The sequence below is a fragment of the Adelges cooleyi genome, unplaced genomic scaffold, assembly GCF_023614345.1.
Source record: "Adelges cooleyi isolate 19-005CV unplaced genomic scaffold, UGA_ACOO_1.1 ACOO_flye_CR_arks_rails_tigmint_CR_PRNA_1, whole genome shotgun sequence".
Lineage (NCBI taxonomy): Eukaryota > Metazoa > Arthropoda > Insecta > Hemiptera > Adelgidae > Adelges > Adelges cooleyi.
Window position 1 is genome coordinate 6,587,530 of NW_026095751.1, and position 20,263 is coordinate 6,607,792.

Consider the following 20,263-nt stretch of genomic DNA (forward strand, 5'->3'; position numbering starts at 1 on the left):
TTATTATAAACTGAATATATTATTTATAGTATTATAATTGAAATTGCGTGTGTGGCTCAATAAATCTTTTTATTCAGGCGCAACCATTGAGCTGAATTGTATTTACTTAATCCCCAACTCGAGTGCTGCACCAACGGTACGACCTCGTCAACGCCATAGAAAACATTTTGTACCTATGTTTTTTTGTATCCAATGGATTATTTAAACATTTGTAGAGTGGTTTCTCGTGTTTAAGAGTACGTCACACCACCTGTATTTTTTACCGAAAATCTCGTTGTGCGGGAGACAAGGTTTTTTGAGTTGTAATAAAGTTCAAGCTCTAAATTAAGATTTACCGAAAAATTGTCTATACTTTACTTCTTAGAAATGGGCAGTGTGGCGTCCTCTTAAATAAACTATATACTTAATTATCAAAGTAATATCTTGTAAGACCTAAATACAAAAGCATTTATTCTAATTTGAATTTGAAATACCATTGAACAAATATTTGCATTGGGCATGACATAAAATTGATTATTAGTATTACAATATGAATAGACTTTTTTTTACCTATCAACAAGTTTGTACTTTGCCATAATTAGGCACTTTTTTTGTAATCGTGTTTATATTTAAACTATTAATGCTATAGGCTAACATGTGCTGGGCTTATAACAGATTATTATGACGTATTATATTATACTCGTACCAGTACTAAAGTTGTATGCGATACAATGCGTCTATGTATCGAAATTGCCTATCTTATCCGCCGTCTTACATGTTTTTAATAAAATGTCATGGACATGTAATATAATAAAAACTCAATATTTTGCCATCAATTTTATAAATCGATAATGATTCAAACTACTATTAGACCATTGTGATGACCATTAGTAAATTATTTTAGTGTTATAACTCTATGTAACTTCGTCCGTATTGTGAAATCTTGTTCGGTCATTTTTGAATAATTTAATTTATTCGATACACCTTATCTATAATTACCACTATTCGCATTCAAAGCGTTAATTTGGCTGGATTTTGAGTGTAGGTCGATTGTATGGATATTTTATCTTATAAGTTATGTTAAAGTCATTGACCTGGTCCAAAACTGTTTGCTGGTATTGTCGGAGTTTTTCTTGAAAACAGCATAATATCCCATCTCACGTTTTTAGACTAGTTGCTCGTGTGTAACGGTTAAGCACTTTGCCCAACAAGTGGAGAGATTTTCATGTATAATTCATTACAGGTCTAGCCAATGACAAACACGATGCTTTTATAGACTTCATGAGCATTTTACTTTTCGAGTCAACCAATGGTCGAGTTTGTGTAACTTGCTTGTTCAGTAATATATTTACCATTAAATGAGTAGCTACTTAATTGGTAAAGAAATGTAAGCGGTTAATGAAGATCTTGACATTTTTTCAATATAATTCATTGGACGTCTTTTCGTTTAATTAATTTATTATGTATTACAGCAGTTTATATTTTACATAACTATTGCAATTCGCTGCAATAATTGTTTAAAAATGCAACGAATGAATAAATAAAAGACAATAATTTACACTACCTTAAATATTTGGTGAAAAAAATTAAAAGCAGTTTTTAATAACATCTAATAGGCACGTGTAACTATACCTACACTTACTAACTTATATAATTGTTATACAAACGAAACACGTTTGTGACTCAAAAATTATTTTCAGTTCTAAACGCGACATGCGTATTATTATACTATAAAGTCGGTCAGTGAGTAATGCTATTGTAATGGGCAAGTTCAATACAATGTTCAAACTTTAATTAAAAAAGAATGGAATACGGTGATAATGTCATGACCCCAGTTAACGAACTAATTTAATATCGAGATCAGTTTTGGCATTGACGCCGCTTTCGGGTAAAATACATCAAAATGTAGTTTTAATATTGTGACGTAAAAAGTTAATTAATAAATGTATGAATACTCGGAATGAACGTATATTTTGTTAATATGTTCGTCCCTAGATTATTTTATCAGAATGTCAAGAAAATACAATAACATGCGTTTATGACTGTCATATTTAATAACGTAAATTTAAATAATTACTCAGTATTCATTTAAATCTACTTGTCTACTTTTTTTTCCCCTTTGTCTCTAGTCATATTCGAAATTTTATATAATATGTACATTGCGTTTCGACTCCCAACTTACACATTAAAAAGGCAACCTCACACACTTGATACAATACAGTAATGAAAAACCATTGTGTTGAGTGAACACCTGTATTCCTTTCATAAAGGACAATACAATGGTGTTTCAGGCCATCGCATCATTTTATCTCTCGAAAATACCCTTTCTGACAATATACCTATTTTGTAAAAATGATTGCGGTTCTGGGCTGCATTGTAAGATGCTTTTTAGTCCTTTGACAAAAGTTCAAGATAATGGTATTCTCGGAAAACAGAATTTTGTATAAATTTTAATTTCCATTAAAGTAGTAACATAATATTATAGTATATTTTAATAATTATTAAATATTTTTTTTATTTTACAGGTAAACATGGACATTCTTCAGAGCAATTGTGTGCAGCTAGACAAGTAATTTTCTATGATATGTAAATTTATTAAATATTTTTGTATCAGAAAAATTATAGGTATATTTATAGACAATATTAAAGGAGGCAGAAAATAAATAATTCCGTATGTTTTCGAAGGCTTATATTAATAGATATTTTGAAAGTGTATTATGGTATGAAAATCATGGTGCATAACTAATTATTGTTTGTGCAGAGCTCATAAATTGTACCGATTTTCTTTAAAATTAACCATAATAAATTTGATTACATGACTTGAAATATAATACCCTTTCTTTTGTTTATAATGAGCTATTGCATACACACAGTAACTTTTTGACTCACTGAATAAAACAATTTCAATACTTCAAAGATAAATAGTTATTTTTTTTCTTTTATCTATGAATATCAAAAGTAGATACATAAAATCATGAATTATTTGTTTTTACCTCAATTATAACACCTAAAAACTGAGAATTATGCATAATGTATCTCATAGAAGAATGTAATTTCTTTGTAGACATAATAAGAATTCACCTTTCTTGTACACACGCATAAATAGTTTGTTAACAAAGATCATTCATTGAAACCAAAGAGACATAAACTCCAATTATAAAGAAAACTGTACATGACGTTAATTATTGTCTTAAACTTTATTCTTGTATACATTTTTTATGTAGATTGATTTTTGCAACTGTTATGTCATTTGTGACTTTTATACTTCGAAAACAAGTAATATTACTATAAAGTGTAATTATTCATCATATTTTTTAGACTCTAAATGAGCTTATAGTAAAACTGTGTGATATATTATTATTATAATCAGATTATGTAAATATAATAACAAGTTATTAGAACCTTGTAAGTTTATTCTATTGTCAATGAAAATTTTTTTTTTTAGAAATGGGTTCTCGATTTATTTATTTACACAAAAAATGTAATTCGAATTTATGATTTCCTATTTAGTTTAAACGAAATGATAAACCTTTTAGTGATATATAAATGTCGTTTTCTTGACCCGTGTATATGACTTAGAAAATGATTTTCACTCCTTCGCCTTCTTATCTTGTCGGCCGGCATGACACTTTCCGTGACCGCGTCTCCTGAGATATTTACTTTCCTTCATATGTGTATAATTTTCTCATTAAATGTTGACACCTTCAAAAACGCCGTTCGTCTACCAAAAGAACTATGGTCGTCCCACGTTGTACACGTTAAATACGCCTACGGGTAACGCTTTGTTTAGCTTATCAAGATCTCGTTGCCGCCATGGTCGCATGCCTCTAGCCGGACAGCACACGTGATGCCCGTTATTTACTTTGGGGTTGGCCCAAAAGTAATGTTTGTATAATTTTATTACATAACATTGCCAATGTTTGCCCAACGCAGTTTGTGACCAACACCTGAATATCGACCGGCCATAAAGTCGACGGCGCAAATATTACAATTCTGGCTTATAAATTCACTCTAAACAATAATTTTTATACTAGCCGTGAGATTTTGATGTGAAGTTTTTTGATAGTTCATTGTGTAACTTCAGTTATGTGTCGATTCGCCTTTGAAAAATTCCCTTTTATTTATAAATTATCACAATACTATTTGGACGTATTTATTAACTACAAGTAGCCGTTAAGAAGTCTCAAAAAAAATAATTATCCTTCGGTTCTGTACCGCGCAACGTAGGCACTCTGATGGTTTCACTCGTCCGACCGAATGACCGAAGGTTATTTGAAATTTGTTGATTTTATGTTATTTAAACACATTATTTTATATTAATAATACGTATTTATTTAATTATTATTATTTTACTACTTTAAATAGGAAATATTTTGTTTTTAACCATAGTAACCACGGCCATCCTTAGGGTTGGAATTTTTGAAAAGTGTTATACCAGTTATATTTGCGGGAGTGTACTCAACAACTTCCCAAAGTTTCATGGCGATCGGATGAATGGTGTACAAATGCATAAAGGACAGACAAACATACAAACATTCATTTATATATATATATATAGAGAGATAATTACAGGCCGTACAGTCTCGATACGTATGTCATAGTTCTTACTAGTATTTTTTATTACTTACTTCATATTCAAACATTCTAGAAATTTCCTATAATATTCTTAATGGTAGTACTTAGTAGAATAAAATAAAATATATTTGGGCTATCTTTCAAAATCTAAATTATATTTCCAATAAACAGTTATATTTTATCGTGAAAAAATATCGGATCGTTCTTTTCGAAAGCGTAGTACCTAAAACAACAGACAAATACTAATGCGCATTAAAGAGTTCTAGGGATTTAATTTAAATAAAAAAACTTCACAGTGCCGATTTCATCGTATGTATGCTTAGTGGATAGCAAAAAAAAAAAAAATCGTGACTTGTAAAATAAATTGCCGGAGCGCACTCTTTGCATTGGAGGTAATTATTAGGATTGTGTACTGTGTAGTGTTGTTTGAAATTGTACAGGTTATTTATCTTGGTGAAAACGGCTGTGTTAGCTAATAACATACACAATTTGATTTTATTTGTTCCGTACAAAAGTCCCAAGTACAATATTAATTAATATAGCAATGGAAAAATTACCTCAGTACGAGGTAACACTCGTGTTATTTTACACTATGTTTGTGATACTGAATATAATACCACCAATCGCACATTTAAACTATATAAATAACCAAATAATCGTGTGGAGAGCAGATATTATGAAATGATAACACACACTGAATCATGTCACTGTTCACGGGTCGTGGATTATCATTTAGTGCAGTGCGGTTTATTCATCAAAGTACTACTCGCATTATTTTCCAGAATCAGTAGGCACAGTCGTCGAGTGTGAAAATTATTATTTCACGCCCTGGTACCGCGTACCGTGTCTTGAGCCTTACACAGAAACATAACACATTTTTATTTCCAGTAGTAAACTATCTATAATCTTATTTACAGGTTGTTAAAAAAATAAAAATGACAAAAATTGTTATCGGGTTTTTTCGCCTTTTACTTTTAAAGGAACTAAAACAGTAAAATGCGACGGCACGAGGTAGGCTGTAAAAAATAACGGTTTGACAATAAAGTTAAAAACTGCTCGTGAGACTAGCGGTGGAACCGAATGATATAATTTGTACCATGCGTATGGCAGCGTGGCAATGGTTCTACTTTTATGTCGATGGCACGAAACCGAGTACGCATTAAAACTAGCGAGACAATTTTATTGATTCAATAAAAATGTATAAAACACACAAAAAGTCGTATAAACCGAAAAATCCATTATAGAAATTAGAAATATCAAACTTACGTGTGGAACACGTGTCCGAAAGTAACATACACATTTACATATGTTCTGATGGCATTGAGTATTTGTTGAGGTCTGTGAAATTCTATACATACTTAACACCATATAGCACACACAAGACTCTATTTTCTTTTTTTATAAAAAACAAATATTATTATTACAAATATTATGACCTGTTTGAAATTAATTTTTCAAGTTCAAGTGAAAGTTCAGTTTAGATATTTCGAGAAAGGATAGTCAATTGTTCCCGTTCACTACACTTTATAACCTTGAAATAAGACTATATAACTGACAGAAAATGTCTAGTATTATTGATTGTTTTTTTATATCGGTAGTCATAAAAATATGTAGGGTTAAAAGTAGTGAAGGCATTTTATATTCATTTTTGGTGGTAAAACATGTGTGTACACTTGAAGATTTCTTAAAAGTATGGTCAAGTTTTATTACTTCTCGGTAATGTAAAAAGCATTTTCTTTGTAGTTTATACCGGGTGATTCAATTAATGTAAAACAATAATTTTTTCGAAAAATTCAATCAACTTTTGAAACTTGATTAGGAAAATATACATTTAAATAACTTTTAAAAGAAGAATAATTAGATGAACATTTATATTGGCCAATAATCAGTTTTGAATAATTACTTTTAAAGATGTTAAAGTTTATAAGTCAAGACAGGGGGGTTGTTGGAGTGAAATATTATTTTTTTCTGCGCTCATTAATCAACTGCACTCCACGTCTCCACCTCTCTCATCTTATATATTATAATAAAACTGATTATCGACCTGTCGACATTTTCGGAATATTATTCTTAATTTAAAAAGTCAATCAAAATATATATTACCGATGTACGTTACCATTTAAGTTTCAAAAGTTGATAGCACTCTGGAAAATACTAAAAAGTTAAATACTAGAAAATTGTATAATATTGTACAATAACATGAATAAAAATGTTTTCAAAAATAAAAACTATAAAACTGTAATTATTTCCCAAGAAAATGAGTGTTTTACTTTAAGAGACCTCTACACTAGCATTTATTAAAGCGCATTGTATAGACAATTTTTCGCTAAACTTATCATTAAGCTAATATTAGGTCGTGGCACAATATAAAAAAAATTCAATTTTTAGTTTTTTTCAACTGAAATAATTAATTAACTGAAATAATTTTTTAATTGTGCCACAACTGATGCCTTGAAAATATTTTAAAGAATTAAAATATTTTTTCAAAACTTAAATCGGAGTATTTTTAGGAACAGTACGTTTGAATTAGAATGAGTTGTTTTCGACCAAAAATACGCCGGTTTAGAGAGAGGCCTCTTAAGTAGATCACCCTTTATGCCATAATTCAATCAGCTTAAAGGTTAAAATTAAATTTTCCCCTTACATTTTCCAAGTAATTTTATTATGTCGTTTACATTATATCCATCGTAGCCGTAAAAAAATATTAAATATGATAGATAGCTGTATGAAAAAAAGTAAATCACTTAGAATTAATGAATTAAAATTTAAAATATACATTAATTATTTAAAATAATTAATTTTACAAATAATAATTGATATTAATTAACTAACACAAAACAAATACTTTATATTAATAATATATTTGTTTATATTTTTTCTGTACTGTAATTCGTTTTAATTTAATACTTTTTTAATAACGCGGTGAGTTTGGACCAACATGATATCACGCGTTACTGCAATATTGAATTTCTAAGTTAATTGGATTGACTAGATGTGATATCGATAGTACTGTGAATATATTAAAGCAACGTTGGTTCAAAAATTGGTTAGTTTTTGAAATATGTTTTAAATATTTTGCCGTATCAAATTTTTCACAGCTCATACTGTTATAATATTATTTATGTGTATTGAAGCGAAACAACTAAATGTGTTTACTTGTAATCGAAATGGAAGTGTCATTAAAAATTGAATTACCTCCAAAGGTCAAGCTGGTGTTCTGGCAAGCGTATAGAACTAACCTCTGGAAATATCTGAACGATTTTCATCTATCATCCGAATGATTTAGGTCTAAAAGTATAGATTACTATTAAAGCCTTTCATTTAAATACATCAGAGCTGTTCTAACTAATGGATTAAAATAAATCCAATTAAACTTTCATATGGAACCATAATATATGCATACACATTTACTTAAAACCATAACATATAATACTCGCTTTTTCACCTTTGTTGGTTATACCCAAAAAACCAACTACCCTAAACAATCACATCGGTTACCCAAATGAAAAACTTTTTCCATCTACCATCAGTCACAATATGTTACAAAAATATAACAACGTACCATGGAATCTTGGTTTTGAATTCTATAAATACATAATATTTGTTTTATTTTTACAGAAAGTTTCTTTTACTTCCCTGTAATGTATTTCAACAACAAATTTAAATTCGGATTTCGCAACGAAGCAAAATAATTTATTAAAAAAAACCTAGTGATTTTCACAGCTCCCTGGAAAAACATTGAATCATAGATATGTTACAGCATTACCCCAGCCTAATAACATAATCATGTTAAAATACATTTTCTATAAAACACAAACGTTTTAGAAATTGTATAGGTATTTTATAAATAGTAAAATGTTTTTACAAATTAATAAAACCTAAGCTATTGCCCGAATTATTGAAAAAAGTTTGAGTATATTCATAGTGAGCTGTGAGTTCTGTGGACTGCCTAATAGTTATTAGTGTTTTAATCAACTTTCATATTAATTACCTAATTCTGTGTTATATGGAACATTATTTTCCGCATCTATCAATCAATTAAATTGCGCATAAACTAGATTGGACAGTAGTCGACACTTGGAGCGCACCATAAATGAAATACGTCCATTTCAATAGGTACCTGTTCCACTTCCTAAACATAAACATATAAATTCAATTCAATTCCACGCGTTACAAAGCATAATTTATGAACGGCAATAAAATATAAACTGTTGGCAATAATAATTATCATAAAAACGAACTAGTGAGGTAATAAAAATGTTATTTATACATATTAGTATTTTTATTTTTCGGAACCATAATCGACCTTCCGTATTAAAACTTTGAATATGATTTTTTATCGTGGTTGGTGTGGACTGTAGTCGTTTATATTAGTTTAATAAATTCATCTATTAGCAAACTATAATACAAAAAAGGCAAAACATAATGGGTAATGAACTATGGCCAACACATTATTTGATATTCTTTCATATTGAAAAACAGTTATTGTGATAAAATATTTTTACATTTCATGGTCTGTTTTGAGAAAATTATATTTTGCCTTTGTTATATATTTCGGTGGTAGATTTTTTTTAAATTGGTATACTTTTGTATTATAACGGCACTGTCGATTCTTAGCACTAAATGGACATATCTCGTTAAGCTTTATAGTATACGCCTTAAACGGCACTTTCTCAGTGGGTGTTCGCTATAATTCAGTCGCTACCATTGTAGTCGTTTCAGAATTTTATTTAATCGTGACCACAAGCATAAATTGCATTTATATTTTATTTTTAGACTTAGTTCGCAAGGACAACCAACAGCGGGAAAATAGTAAATACACTAGAAAATATATACCGTAATTTATAATTGATATAAAAAAAAATAATAATAAGAAGAAAAAATGTAAAGTGTATCGAAATGTATCATTAAGTTATTGATAGAAGAAATACTTAGAAAGTATGCTAATTTGTGTTAACACGTACCGTTTTACTTTACAGCACATATAGTTTCCATTCTAGAAGTAAAAAAAATATTAGGTTGCCATGTGTAGCGACGTGTTGGCGCCGTCCAAGCTTAGTAAGAAAGTACAAAGCTCTCTTCATCAGATACACACGGATGGTGTCATACTAATCATTTCTTTAAAAATAATTTGCTGATACGAACACAAAACGGTTGACTGTTCAAAAGACGAACTTATGAACTTGAGTTTACATAATATTTGTTTAATGTCATAAAATAAATATAAATGTTATATAAAATTATTGTTTTACGCGATATGAAATTTAATTTGGGTATTCAAAAAACGTGTTGTAATTGGATCACGTACGAGGTAAACTGGGAATAATTAAAAGTTTCAACAGGGTTCTTAAAATACCGTACTTATTTACAGAATTTTAATTGATGACAGTATATTATAAATTTGAATAATAATGTTGACAAACCTGAAGTTTATCGTATTAAACAACATATTAATGAATGCATGCTAAATGTATTTAAAGTAATATAGTTTATTGTTTCGTTAAATGAGGTTAAATATAAGTAAAATAATTTAAACATTTTAAAGGAACAAAAAATAAATCAAAATTAAAAAGGAATGAGGATTATATTTTAAATGACAATTTATTTTCAAGGAAAGTATTCTGGTGACATTTTTCGAATGCTTTCAGTGCAGGTAACACTAAAAGTTAAATAAACAAAAAAATATCTACTAAATTCAACGTGTACACCTTATCCAAGTAATTAATTCTAAAAGAAAATTAACATCTGCAATGCCTTACTTCAAAAGTTTTATTCGTTCGGCATGGCACTGAAACACCCTCAAATATTATGCGGAATTAATTTTGGCTTAAAACATTTAAATTTAAATGCGTCAGGAACAAATTAAATTTGACGCAATAGTTCATTTTTAATAAAACGCAAACGTGTAGACCGACAAAAGTCTTTTAAACGAACGAAAATAACTTTAAACTAATTTCAACGACATTAACTAGTTCAACGTTAAGCGTACTTCTATACAATACACAATGACAGCATGTAAAATAGCAATTTGACTGATGCTAGGTGACGTGACGTTACAATATGCATTACGCACTAATGGCTGCAAATTCAAAATCACGACTCATCAGTAATAATTAACATATATAGATAGCATGGGACAGAATCGATCACAATCCGGTCGTGTGTGTGTGTGTGTGTGTGTGTATGTGGGTACAACCTTGGATTTAGTACGCGTGTGTATGTTCAATTAACAATATGTATACACACACAATGTTTTAGACTAAGGGTTTTAGACAGTTGGACTCTTTTGGCACTCAATTCTTCAACCTTCTACTATTCAGAAACTATTCAGTATTGACTAATTTTAAAAATTGCCGCTAGAAAAAACTCACATTTACTGGCAGCAAGTCTAATTGGACTACAATTATTCTCTAAGGCGAAAAGAGAAATCAATGCAACTTGACAATCGATGACACACTGATAATACGAATGATAGCATTCCTGGGTTTTGTCGAAATCTACAATTAATTGGCTGCAAAAAAAAAGTGTCATTTTTCATTCATTACGCGGCATAAGAGTGAAGAGAAACCCGTTGCTAATTGTGTAACCTGGTGTAACTTATGGTGTCATTTCTCTTTGATAAATTTATATTTTTTGTAAGTATATCGACAAGATTCTTTAATATTTTTTTGCTATTTTCACAATTATTTCTATAAAAAAAATTAATTTTTTTCCATTAAAAAAAGTTTTGTGCTACTAAAAACTAAATTTCTTGGAATTGTTGTAAAATCATCAAATTTTTACAAAGAATAGAGGAGAATTTCTGTGCTTGAGCGTTTTTTAATTTTCGATAACTCAATCAACATATTTATCATAAATATTAAAAAGTACCAAAAAACTTAAACTGTACAAATTCATAAACGCCATAAAATATTATTCGATCAACAAAAAATTGACACACTTAATTATAGATTATATTATTTTCTCTTATTTTTCTTTAAACATTTTGTGATTCATACACTATCACCGGCTCTACAATATTAATTTGCTCAAACCCTGTTTTTTTCATTACATACGGAAGTATACTCTATTCTCTCATATTATTACCTCAAGTTATTATAATCCAATAAAGGCTAATAAAAAATAAAAAAATATTTTAACAGTAAAAGGTTACGTTGAATACAAATTATTTGTAAACTATAGTTTATAATTTATTTATTAATTTAATATGTTATACTCTTGAGGTTTTTTTATGGACCTTACTTATAAAAAATATATCATGGCTGTACTCTTAGTGTTAGGTAAATATACTATTTTTTAAAGAATATAAAATCGAATGCTTTAAAACAGTTGTAGTATCAAACTACTTTTAATTTGATTTTCGATACTAATAAATTTAATAAACACAAAAGGGATCTATTCCATTTGTTATTTGCTTACACGAGTCTCCATATCCTATAAAGCCGATCTTCTCGTGTCAATCGGAAGAGGTTCTGTTTTATTAGTCAAATGGGTTCTATTTGAAAATTGAAAATGCCATTTGGGCTCACATACAATGCGGTAAAACCCCCATTAAAACAAATGGATTTTACTACAATACCGGTTTTAGCATAGGTACCGCAGGGTGTATACAAAATATGTAAATCTCAATTTCCTACACGGAATCCTCACGGTAAGCAAACTTATCCTACTGCCTGAAGAACACGTATTAAATGTAACTAAACCCATAATTTATTCCATTGTTCTGTTACAACTGTAAAGTACATAAGTCAAAACGTCAAACGCGATTTAATATAATATGATTATGGAAATCTAATAAAAATAAAATAACAAACAACCGTTTAAAGAAAAAAAAAATGGTTTAAATAACTGAAAGTAATGTCTTTTTAATAATTCGTTGAAAACATATTAAATAAAAATGAACTTTTATATTTTCATAAAACATTTTCAACTGGACAGTGGAAAACGTGTCGTACATAAAATGCATTTTACTCACACTTCATATTATGATGCAGCAAACCTCGTACAATGGACAGCGTCAAAAAAGTAATCATTGTTTTTCATTACAACGCAATGGTCCTTTTTTGTCCCCAAGCCGTATAAAGTATAAATCCAGTTCATTGTTCCGCACAATAGTAACAAAACCCTCAGTAATTAAAATGAATTTTCGTACAAAAATAAATCGTCCGCGTTGCTTTAGCATTCTAAACGCACAGTAATAATTATATTATCATTTATTGAATAAACCTGCAATAATGAAGTACTAAACAATTACTAGTCTAGTTGAGCATCTATACATTTATTTTTGGATCTAGCATAAAACAAAATAAAACAAACCTTATATCTAAAGTGGAAAATAAACAACTTTGCTGATTTCTCCTATTAATATTTACAAAATTCAATGTTTGGAAGAATGGGTTTATGAGTAAACAGTGTAGTGCCAGTAGCAATCCGTGTTTAGTGTTAACGGTGGATAAATTAACCTTACACAAACTTCCGAGCTACATAGGACTTGAAAGTAGTTTAATTTACAACACTGCTAGTGTCAACAGACTAATCGATTTAACGCCGATAAATTAATACCTAACGAGATGTTTGTTGTTAGAAAACGATAATGTTTGTAATTAAGCAACGCGCAGAAGAAGACCAAGACAGAAGATCGAATTAGACCGAGACAGAACCTAAGAAAATCAATTTACATCTAGCCGGATTGTTCAAACAAAAAAGAAAAACTGTTATAAACAAAACTGAGCAAAATACAATGTTTTACAATGTTTGTAATATTTTTTACTTTTTCCAGTCAACGTGTTTTCTTGTCCAATAGGTATAGGTAAACGTAATTGTAATGGAGAAAACACACAAAATAGGCAATGACCATAACGTAAAATTTAAGGTTTATTTTTATTACTCCAATATCTAAAACTATATAGTAGGAAACTTCATTGATTTTACATTTTAAACATTAAATTATCAAAATCAATTAGGAAATATAAGGTTTTTTGGTATTATTCAAAGTGTATTCATATTTGTATTAAATGTTTAATTATCTTTAAATTTTACATGGTTGGGTGTGGATTAGCATTTATATAGAGTTGAAGTATTTAATTTTTACTGTCGAAACTTTCTTATCGCCTTTCTATTTCAATGCATGGGATTTTATTTTTATTTCAATTACAGTTTTTGTGAGAATGTCGCGTCTCTCGTAACTAGTGATTATGACTTGTAATAAAACAACATTTTCATCGTTGATATATTTTGGTATTCGAATCATTTTATCGTTCAAACACAAAACTGAGCCAACTTTGTAACTAAAGCACGTTTTTCACATTACCTGTGCAGCAATAGTGTTTATTCATCTGAGCGACGGGTAAAGTTCATGGCAACCGGCGACGTCGGCTACAGCTCTGTGTAATAAAAATAAAAATATGCGACGATTTCCATGGAGAAATCGCGATTTTTATATTGTCTACATTTATACCTGATAATATTATACGTTCTGGTAGTAATAATTCCCGATAGCGGGAAAGCGTTAATTTGTATTTATCCACGTAACGCTCCTTATTTTTTATTTTTTGGCGTCGATACTTATAATATTTAATTGTACATTTATTATAATGTACAATGTGGTTAGGTCACATTTATTTGTTTTGATCGCACGGAGGACAGAGGCGACGTTTCCCCGATGTGAATAATCTGTTGCCCATCAGCTGGGTAGACGATTGGTACACACACAAAGTGTGATTATAAACCAATAAAGCGCCCACGATTTTGTCCGTAGACAATTGATGGGAAATTACACCGTACGTGAAGTCGCATGATTATCATGCCTTTCGAACAGACGATGCTCGCCGTATATTATTATTTTATTATAGTTATAAAATTAGAACTAGAACTTTGGGTCGAATGCGACCGATACGTGGCCACTAATGATCCCACTCGGCCAAATTAGATGTCGCCACCAGCGCTAAATTCACAAAACGGAGGAGTGTGCGTTGGACCGACTCGAATTTCTATAGAAATTGTAACAGTACAGCAGTTGTTTGTCAGCGTGGAGCTCTACCTATTAAGCTTGGGTTTATTAGAAATGTCGAGTAACGCGTTTCGCTGCAGGTTGTCTAAGGTTTCGTAAGAACACACACACAAACGTGAGCGAGAGAAAATGTTTTGTGCATGCGTACGAATTAAAGGCAACAAAAAAAAAACCCCAACATAATCATTTGGCAATACATAAGATTTAAATATGTGATCGAGTTAATTAACCCGAACATTTATTATAAAACTCGCGTTATTAAAAAAATATTATGCACCTTCGTTAAAAGACAGGGGGAATGTAAATGAGATTACGATGATATTTGCTTAATGTTTTATATACATTTTTGATTATATGATATACCCCTTTTTGATTTTTATGATACAAAATTGAGCTGCACCATACTTAATGAAGAAAGAAATGCACGATTTGCAATTTAAATTCTGCTCTCGGTAAACAATTCAACGGTTGGAATATATTTTTCCTTCGCCAAACGATTTCATAATAACTCCGTTAGTTCCCATGCACTCGGAATAAAAAAAAATAAAAATGTATTTCAATATACTTATGTAATTTACCTACAATGCAACCGAGTATTACAGATTAACGATAATATTCGATTGATTGATCTCTTTCTCACCAACTTGTGACAACTAACAAGTTGTTATACTGTAAATTGAGACAAGACAATCTTGTCTTGTCTACAAAGTACTCGTATAATATTTTCAAAGTAAATGTAATGTAAATAATATATTTTATTTTGCTATAAACCCATAATATATGCGTTATTTTGCTAATGACAAATGTATTTGTGTGTAATGTCTTTAATAGCGTTAACTTAATTATGAAAATAGCGAAAACAACTATATTTAACTACATCTTTAGATATCAAATCATAAGCACAATACATACTTAACGCGATTGAAAACACAGAAGTTTATCATTTTATCATTTGTGTTTTTCTACTTAGAAAAACAATACATACAAGTTTATTTTACACTAAGGTAATCGTGTCGTATTTCATAGTGTCTTTTACTATTTGTGGGTCATTTTGGAAATATAATTACCTGTCATGTAAAAATGAAAAATGAAGCGAAGATTGCCATAGAGGAAAAAACCCTGTCTCTTTAAGTAAACCCAACAGAAAACTATTTACTTAACAACCGTAATATTGTTTTAAATCGTTAAAATTACCTAACAAGTTGTTATGTTAAATTAAAAATCAATAATATTTTGTTAAATAAACTCCATGACGAGTATTAACTTTTTCAGCGTTCGGCGCTAACCCTCAAAAAAGTATTTTTAGCAGCGCCAAAGTAAATAATATTGATTGTGTGTATATTATATATATATATATATATATATATATATATATATATGTGAATGATATGACATTAACTTCACTATATATTATTCAAACAGAGACTTTACTTATTCGATATCGATCCTTTTTCGACCAGAGAACCATATAAGTATCGTGTTGTACAAATTACTCATCGTTGCATGTCACTGCTATGTCGCTATTCGTACTATTCACTGGATTTTATTCTTTTAAAAATAGACCTACTTAGGCACTCAAATATAATATTTGATTGTTATATACATATTTTTTAGAAGTGTCTATTATACATTCATATTTTCGACAAAAAACAAAAACGTTACTTCGCGCTTGCTTTCAATATTTCTTTAATATTGCTGGGTGGTTTAAAAATATGTCAGGTGACACATGTGTAACATAAAATCTATATTTCATAAGAACTCATATTACAGTTTGAGTTAAACATATCTGGCATTAACTCAAACATAGAATAATAGTTTTATTTGACTCGAATAGATTAAAACAATTAGTGCTTACACTGTATATTACATTTTACATCGTTTCGGTTAATTTACCAATAATTAATATAAGTCACAAAATATGTAAATCGTAATCGCTGTATATCCATAAAAGTGAATAAAACAATACACGGCTAGAGAAGAAATATATTATCCTGTTTATTCTCAGGCTTCTAGCTAACGTCACAAAACAACCTTGTACTACACTCACTCTACTTAACAAATATTATTTATATTACTAATATGACTTGAACTGGGTAGCATTCAAATAAAATGACTAGATTCAACATTTATTTTTATGACAAAAATATGTATGGAATTCATTTAAGTCTTTAAGTCTTATGATAAACGCGGGCGTTCGCGCAAGTGTGAAAATAATAGAACTGCCGTTGTAAAATTATTCTGCGTAACTAATTCTTGAAATATTCCATATTGGCCAAACATCCGCAACAAATTTACAGAAGGCATTATGCAAATCCCATTGCTATGCGTAAGCAGTATAATTCCTACCATTTGTCCCTTACATACACAAACAGCTTTTTTGCTCGGGAAGCGACAATATACCATGTTATGTTGTTTTTTTTTAACAGCGTTGAGTTGAGTTATTTCCGCACCCAAACATTAATGTATATTTAGCTTAACGTTATATTATATTTATATTGCATAATATCTCAATAAACAACAATTTTTTACGGACAAACAATATACAATGACCCAATATAGCATTACAAATAGTAAACGAAATAAATTATATAAAATATTATGAATGCAATTATGGAAATACTATTTATTTTTCTCCGCTCTAATACAATATTTGAATATATTATATTAAAAAGCTGCAATATTCTTGAAGAGTATATTACGAGTTTGTTAAAAAGTAATTCGGGTCAATACGGTTTTCTCGGTATTATATTTTTATTAAAGTTGGATAACATGGAATCATAATATGATATTGTTATGATATTGTTTTACATAATGACGTCCACAGTTCATCTCTGGTCTTTGCTCTGTAAATATTCTGAGAGGAATAAATCATATTCCAAACATACTACTTATGATAAGCGATACAATATAAATAATTAAATAATATAGCAAATTTAATAATTACTGATAAATACTTAATTATTCTAAGTGCATATATAGAACATTTTTAGTACTTAAGCGTAGCATTTCGGTTGCTTTATGTGTATACACTTTCGAGCCCTAATAAACAGTTTACTGTGGTATTTTTTACGGTTACCTAAATATTCTTTGAATACTCGAGATGAAATTTCCAATCAACATAGCAGAATGTGATCCCGCTATTTTGTTAAGCTGATGGAATGCAATGCTCTTACAAAGCCATTATTTGTTTCATTATGGGATTTTTGCAAAAACGTCACGACGACAGTCACTCTTTTATATACTGCCACCTTCGTACTATCTCTTATTCGGAAAATTCGTCCTAACCCAACACAGTATCGAAGTCCCAAAGGACATATACATACTCGAACAAGCATCAACACAACGTGTGATTTATAAGAGGCATCTAAACTCCAAAGCTCTATATCCTTCAATAACGCCTTACGCTCACTAAAACCTTAAAGTTTAAACATTTTAAAATAATAATAGTGTTAAAACCATTGTTATTTCTTTATTGACAACAATGTACATCGAGTCTCCTTTTATAAAAATCTGACACCGAATTGTTGTAATATGTTTTTAGTGAGTTTTTTTTTTTTAGTTGTTATTTTTTCTTGGTAGTATCATATTTTTGATTTAATGTTATTTTCTCTTTACGTCTATGGAATATAATTTAAATGAAATATTTAAATTCTGTTTATATCTGACATCATTTCTGTTCTATCTTATAGATTTTGTTCTTATTTATATGGCCCTATTTTTTTTTCATACAAATCGAACAGTGGTATAATAAAAAAGACCACTTGTGTGTAAACTAAAACTGAACTAATGTAATATTTGTAAAAAAAAAACACATAATACAGATTTTGCGCTGTATTTTAACAACTTTTACAAGATACCTAAATAGATATTGCCCATTACTATAATGATTATTATTATTAATAATATAAATTATGTCTGCTGTATTACTAAAAATTTTAATTTTTCACATAATAAACGAGTCTAAATTATAAGTCTCGGCCGAGTTAGTCAGTCTGTAATAACTAATAATACACACTTAGAAAAATTCTTGTTTGACAAAAATTACAGACATCAAACATTGGCCGGTTCTCTTTCTGTGATCCGGGACGCAGCTTGATGTATGTAATCAGCGAAAACTATATAATAGACGGCCAAATTTCACAAGAATATTATGAACCATGCGGGTTCCATCTGATTTTTTCCCATTCGTCCTTCTTCACATCTCCCGCAGCGTTGTTTTGTGACCCAATAAAAATACAAGTGCTAATGACTAGAGCTCTAGAGTAGATTGGATGCAATAAAGATCGGCGAGAGCTTAGGTGCTCCACCAAGGTGTAATAAACCTATTGTTTATGTTATTGTTCCGACAGCTTCGGCAAACAACCGTGAAACGCATTCCCGTCTGACCAATAATGGACGTCTCCAGAGTACGAAAACGAATTCGATGCCAAGAGTAAAACCATTTCACACAAGTTCTAACAGAAATATATGATAACATTGTATGTGTATTGCGAATAAGATCTTATACGCGCTGAACACATCTTAAACGCTGTAAATTATGAAAGACGCCATAAATTATATTATTATGATCCAGATAAAAACGGCCGTCTTGTATATAAACACAGTAGTATAACACATTTTTATTATTTTTAGTTGTGTTACCTTTAACGACAACGGTTAACAAACCGTATAGACGTTAAATATACTGCAATACCTTTATAATGCAATATAATATTGGTACAGCGACGGGATTGCCAGGGGTGAGGGCCAAGTGCCCATTTATATTATATTATAAAATCAGAGGTGAACACGTGGACTTTATTATATTCTAGACACTGCGATCATATTCGCAGAAGTTTGGATGAACGGTACGCCAACGGTCGTTAAAATCTCAAGTATGCATACTGAATAAAAATTTTAATTAACTTAACAAAAACCCTACTGTAAAAAAAGTCTAAAATGAACAAAATTTGTATAAAACTTAATTTGTTTTTTTTTTAAATATGATATAATACAGAAATTAATAATATAATAGTCGGGTGCCTACGTTATTCCTTTTTGTTTCTAAACATTTATTTTCGCCCACTTTTAAACAATTGTTATAGAAGTACAGTTAGAGGCTAGAGCACCCGACGAATCTATTCAGAAGTTAAAGTAGAAAACGGGAACAAAGTAACATACATTCTTTACATCTTAACACATCACTCTCTTTCTTTAGTGGTCGGGTAAAAATTCGAACACACTTACATATATAGTATTACTAATCCGCATTCCGCACAGCACTTGAGTATTATCATTTATCCGTGCATCAGGTATCTGCTTATGAATGTGTTAGTATGCCTGTGTCATGTACAATAACATCTAAAGGTACCTAACCACGGCGTGGCATTCTCAAGGGTAGATAATACTCTTAGAATTTTCGACGAATTCGCAATTCATATGAAGTGATAAGTCTATGACTATCTTTGTAGAATTGCGTTTAATGAAATATTCCATGAACTTTGGTATAAACGCCTGCAATCTCATGTAGCATTAGTTCATGCCTCATCTTATCTCGATCTTGTGTTGTATTAAGTTGTTCCCCAAATCTTTTTCTACATCATCCACCTCTTGCAACACTAAACATTTTTCTCTCTACTCTAACTTGGTATTTTGTTCCTTATATATACATTATAATGAGGTTCACATAAGTTGTAAATACTAAATCTATGGACGCTATTT

General features: G+C 29.9%; 1 protein-coding gene across 3 annotated transcripts in view; it reads left to right on the forward strand.

The window, feature by feature from the left end:
- LOC126847706 (small conductance calcium-activated potassium channel protein) overlaps nucleotides 1–20,263 on the forward strand; it is a 168,364-nt gene that overhangs the window by 25,768 nt on the left and 122,333 nt on the right. For 2 of the 3 annotated variants that reach the window (XM_050588087.1, XM_050588100.1), the window contains exon 2: nucleotides 2,505–2,548. The gene's annotated coding sequence lies outside the window, so the exon portion shown is untranslated. Of the gene's footprint in view, nucleotides 1–2,504; nucleotides 2,566–20,263 lie in introns of all 3 variants that reach the window. The other variant, XM_050588094.1, reaches the window with a different exon arrangement.